This window comes from Centruroides vittatus, unplaced genomic scaffold (assembly GCF_030686945.1).
Source record: "Centruroides vittatus isolate TY-2023 unplaced genomic scaffold, ASM3068694v2 contig_10, whole genome shotgun sequence".
In the NCBI taxonomy this organism is placed as follows: Eukaryota; Metazoa; Arthropoda; class Arachnida; order Scorpiones; family Buthidae; genus Centruroides; species Centruroides vittatus.
The window spans coordinates 2,613,463-2,619,462 of record NW_027120658.1 but is presented as its reverse complement, the minus strand read 5'-3'; the positions used below and the strand labels follow the sequence as shown (position 1 = coordinate 2,619,462).

At 36.0% G+C, this 6,000-nt stretch overlaps 1 non-coding gene across 1 annotated transcript; it reads left to right on the top strand.

Annotated features, from left to right (window-relative positions):
• Positions 1-2,552: 2,552 nt before the first annotated feature.
• On the top strand, positions 2,553-2,626 carry TRNAT-AGU (transfer RNA threonine (anticodon AGU)). The gene has a single exon. It is a non-coding gene; the product is annotated as a tRNA-Thr (tRNA).
• Positions 2,627-6,000: the final 3,374 nt, after the last annotated feature.

Here is a 6,000-nt window from a genome sequence, read left to right as displayed (position 1 = left end):
GTATCCACATCGATATTAAATGGCGAGGAAAACATGGATTTTCATGGAAACCGCTGTCTTCTCAGCTTTGAACATTTGGAATCGTAATTGAAATTCGTTGATTAAAATGTCTATATATTGTGCGTATTTTTGAGAAGTAGTAACGTTTTCTTTTTCTAAATGTGGAAAGTGAGACACATTATTCTGCAAAAGATGCTGTTTCCACAATTTTAATTTGCGCTCAAAGCCCTGAATTTTATCATACAAATTGTGAATAAACTGTCCTTTGCCTTGAAGTTCCACATTAAGATCATTGAGATGCTGAGTCATGTCGATAAGAAACCCAAAATCGCACATCCATTCTTTATTACCAAAATGAGGAAAGGCATATCCCTTCATATCCAAGAACAATTGTATTTCGCTTTTTAAGTTGTATACTCTTCTTAGCATTGCACCTCTACTAAGCCAACGTACTTCGGTATTAAAAACCACGTCGCCATAATGGTTTCTAAACCTTTCAGGAATTCTTTAAATTCACGTTGATTTAACGCCCGCGACTTTATAAAATTGATTAGTTTAATTATTGGTACTGTGACATTTGGCAAACTCAATCTTTTCGCACACAAATTTTCCTGGTGAATTATGCAGTGGTTAACGAATATTTCCCTTCTTGTGACCTTCTTAATGTCTTGAAATAGCCTTCCCGATACTCCTACCTCCATGCTTGACATTGCTCGTGCTCCATCTGTCGATATACCAATAATCTTTTCTAATGAAATTGAAAAATTTTCCAACACAGACTTTAGTTCATCGTACAGGTCTTTGCCGGTTGTAGTCCCTTGCATTGGAATCAGTGAACACAATTCTTCGGTAATATTAAATTTGGTGTCAATACCACGTAAAAATATAGCCAGTTGTGCTGTATCGCTAATATCGCAACTCTCATCAAGTGCCAAAGAGACAGTATTCGAATTTTGCAATGCGTTCACGAAGCGTTGTTGCTATGTTCTCGGACAAGTCTTCAATTCTCCTTGCAATGGTGAATCTTGATAAACTAATGTTTGAAATAATATTAATTTTATCAGGAAATGCTATTTCTGCAACAGCAGTCAGACATTCTTTTATCATCTCTCCATCCGCAAAGGGTTTCATTTTTTTTTGCCAGTATTTGACTGACAACAAAACTAGCCTTTACTGCCGTATTTGATAAAATAGCTTGATTTTTAAAAATAGCCTGTTGGTTTCTCAAGTTTTTCTTCATTTGATTAAACTTATCTATCCGGAGTTGTCCTGTTAAGTTTTTATATTGTTGTTCATGTTTTGTATCGTAATGCCTTTTTATGTTACATTCTTTTAATGTCGACACAGTCTCTGAGCATATTAAGCATACAGCTTTATCTTTGACAAAAGTGAAAAAATAATCAAATTTCCACTTTTCTTGGAAATGCCTGTGCTCATCCGCAACCTTCCGTTTTTTTTTTGTTTGCTTTTCCGACATGCTATTATGGATTAAAAATTTGAAAGTTAAAAAAATTTGTAGGAAAACTTAATTTTGAATAAAAAAAACTCTAATATTACCTTTTTGACAATAATATTGCACTCACGCCTTTCAAGAAACACAAGAATTGCTAAAATTGCTAGTTAACAGCTTACCAGTCTGACTGATTGTGTGACAGAAGCAAACACAAACAAGCACAGACGCGGCGCGTTTGTATTGCATGTTTGAAGAAGTCGTCGACAAGTGAGTAACTCGTCATAAAAAATTGTTTCGGTTTAGTATGTACTACCATTTTATTATAATTAATATTATAATATATTGATGGGAGAAAGTCGATAAAATAAATTCAATTTTAGAAATGCTTGGCGGGCCGCATAAACATGTTTAACGGGCCGCAAGCGGCCCGCTGGCCGCGTGTTGCTCATCCCTGATATAGGCGATATTTACACTGTGACAACATGCCCCGGTTTCCCCTACTAACGACTTAAGATACCATTAACCAAAGTATTGGTTGTCTGTGTACGCTGTATGCGATTTCCGTTTCACTCGTGTTTTGACACCAACTGTATACAGTAGAGCGTCGTTAATCGGAACGCCGGTAATCGGAATGGCCGGTAATCGGAACGATTTTCAGTCGGACTGTGTCGTGCTGAATCGAACGTTTTTGATACTAGATTTACTTCTAAAGTATAATTTTCATGTTTTTTATATTCTTCAATATATTTATTTTGTTTGTACAAAATGCAGAAATAATTTTTAACGATACGATAGCCTCGATGATTGTTATAAAAATTTTCGTTAGGCTTAAAATCGACGAAAATTCAACACGAAGCGACACGCAACGGAGAAAAATTCAACACGAAGCGACACGTAACGGAGAAAAATTTGAACATCGGACAGGTTAATATATTTTTTCGTACGAAGTCGGTAATCGGAACAAATGACTAATCGGAACAACCCCAGTCCCCAATTGATTCCGGATTTGTCGAAGCAATAGTTAGATAAACTATGAAAAATATGTAGAAACACAACATTACTTATTGATACAAGCAAGCAAACCAAGTGTGAACATGCGTGCGCCGTGGCTTAGTTGGTTAAAGCGCCTGTCTAGTAAACAGGAGATCACGAGTTCGAATCTCGTCGGTGCCTAAGTTTGCACGTTATTTTTATCGAATTTGTCATAAAATTGAGATAATTTCTTTACTTCTTTAACTACTGAGCAGCGCTTCGTTGTTTTTTCATTGCGTATACGACTTTTTGATTCCTCTCGCTATTATTGCAATTACGGATACTATTTCCGAAAAAAATCGATTCGATTTTATGGAAAAAAAAGTATAATTCGTTTTATATTGCATTTGGTTAAAATCGTACATTGTAATTAACCATTACCACAGCGCGATCCCTTTGTGTGTCGATTTATCAGGCGTTCCCTCGTCGACTTGCAATAGTATCTACGAACAGAGAACAATTTTACTCTGTTGCAGATTGTAAGGACAGTCCTCTAGTCTTCATTAATACACTTTTAAAAGTTTTCGTAGTTAAATGCAAACTAACTTTACACATTTCCTGTTAATAACGAAAAAAGCAATGTCTGCAACATTTCTATAAAAATTTTCGAGTGTGTTTTCAAGATGAACAGCATATGTGAAAAACAAAATGCGTGGGCGCGGCACCGTAGCATAATCAATTAATTTTAATATAAAAAATTTTCCAGACGCTAGTTTCAGATATATGTTCAGATTACAATTTGTTTTTTGCTTTAAGCTTTTCGGTGTCCAAAAAAAGCCCGTGTCTTCCCTCGCTCTCCATTTTTGAAAAGTGATGTCATTTTTTTGCCGCGTTATAAGCAAACTGAAAATAACTAACTGGAGACTTTGTTTATACTTACTGCGTTCTGGCTTCTCATACTGTTATAAAATGCTTCGTTATAACAGTAAAAATGTGAATTGTTACAGAATAACCAGAATATTTCCAAAACTTTATTGATTTTGAAACCTTATGTGAGAATTTTTTCAGAGGCGCTGTGGGTGCAGTATTTCATTTTCATTGACGATAATGTCTGCGTACAGAGGGTTGCACTTATCAATGACTTTCATGATAGTGAAGCAGTGGCCTGCCGTCATTGGAAGCGGTAGAAGCGCTGCTTCCACCTTCCAATGACCTTCCCTTGTAGTTTCTAAAATATAAATTTTCATATTTTAACGTACTTTGAATTAATTAAAATTAATATTTTATTATAACTGCATTATGTATCTTATTACAAATTTCTATACTACATGTGAAAAAAAACGATAAGATTGCTATTGTATATTCGAATGTCAGTGGCGGAATGGAAACGCTTACGAGACAGCTTCCATGACAAGAATAACTGAATGGTGTAAAGCAGCCAGAGGGCATTGAAGGCACGCGCTTTACAGAGCACCAACCGCACCCGGTTTAGCTGGTGGAAGTTACACACGTTTAACGCTTCCACCAATTTTAACCCTTAGCCACTGGTAGGGAGCTATTTGACTAAGTGAATTGTTTAAGATTTAAAAAGTAAAGAGTATTCAATGTTATTTTTATGTACGTTTTTTTGCAAAGTTATATTTAATTATAATTTTCTTTTAATTATACTGTAGTTATATTGACAGATTTTCAGACAAAATCTTTAGAATTTTTATCACTTTTAGATGTTAATAATTTTAATATTATGAAAAACAATTTTTCTAAGCGCGTTTTAATTCTTTAAATTAAGTAAATTTTATGGAAAATTTTTTGATTTATCTAAATAACGTAGCGAATCGCAATATTTATATTCGTGTCCGGATTATATTGACAAGTAACTCTTAGACATAAAACATATTATAATTAATGTCGATCCGAACAAAGACGTGCTAAAAGAATTATAAGATTTAATATCATTAATATTTACGGTACCATCTACTGAGTGGGTCTGTTGAGCGCAGTTTTTCGACCACGAAGCAAATTCATACATTGGCCAGGAACACGCGATCGGAGGAAAAGTTGTCGTCGCTAGCGTTGCTTTCGTATTCCATCAACGTATTTGAAAGAGCTTTTAAATACGTTGATGGAGTCCACGACCAGCGACTTTTGTGATAAAGTAATTAACGACTTTGCGGAAAAAATCGCCGAATAGAGTTAGTTTATAAAAAATTAAAAAAAACAAGTTTTTCTATCATTGTTTGTCTCGTATCAATTTGTATTATGTATGTATTATTTGTATTTTAGAATACAAATAATACATACATAATACTAAATTACATAAATTGTTTATTTTTATCATTTTCAGTATTTGTTTAAAACTTTTATGGAAATATCATGTACCGGACAGGTCTGACCCGTCATGAAAGACGCGAAAAAACAGTTAATTTAGAGAAAAATTTATTAGTTCAAAAAAAAAAAAAAAAAAAAAAAAAAATAGGTAAAAGTCGTTTGTAGTCGGACACCCATTGTTTATATCAAATTGCCAGGCAGAAACCATAAATCGCTGAAGGAAGTCGTCCTATGATCGGTGGAAGATCGAATTCATCTTCGATTTTGACTTTTTTCCCGCTCCAGGTAAGAATCTCGTTACGTTTAGTAACCAGGGACCGACCACTCGGGAAGCGTGACTGAGGGAGAACGACCGATCAAAATGGATGAAAGAAAAAACGGAGATTGATATAATCTCCGACAATCGAGGACACCTGGCACTCGGTTAACGTTCCGAATAACCAAAACACCGTGTGTCAACGCGCAAAAAATAAAAAAAAGAAAAAAATACAATTTCTCGTCTATTGTGCCAACCTGTAACTCGTGCCACTTCGGACTTAGACCGTGTCCCCGACGCCAACAGAGGAAGTCTCCACGTGCCCTACAGACTTGTAAACGCCACTGTCCCGGGGCCACCTTCGATCGATCATCAAAGAACCACATCGACGCCCAGGATGTCCGAACGGCTGATTGTCCTAAAGCAAACTATTTTGTATATAGTATATGTTTTTTTTTATGTTTCTTTTTTGTCGGTTTTTGTCAGATACGTCTCTTCCGCCACCTCCCACGTACGAATGGACCCTAGGCCATCACTGACGTGCAATTAACTGATTGCCCCTGGAAGTCGGCTTCTTACAGAAACACAGCTTCCCTATCATTAAATGTATACGGCACGCCACTGTAGTGAAGATATACTGTACTGTACATCAGTGGCGTAGCGTGGGTGTCAGCCGCCCGGGACGGAGGAAAATTTCGCCGCTCCCTTAAATAAAATACGGGGAATCCCTACAAGTCAGTACAGACGGTGTTGTCATTCGCTACAATGAGCAAGATGTCATTATTATACATTCATTTAAAGAAAAGGGATTCTCCATTTTCGTCACAGAATAAGTAATGAAAAATTCCGTGCTCATTTCAATCGGTCCGAATCGTAGGTGCAATAAAAATATGAAATGAAATAGTTCAAATTTTTACGAGATATTATTATTATTTATTGTGAAAAAATGCCGCCCCCTAAAAGTGTCGCCCGGGGCGGGCCGCCCTTGCCG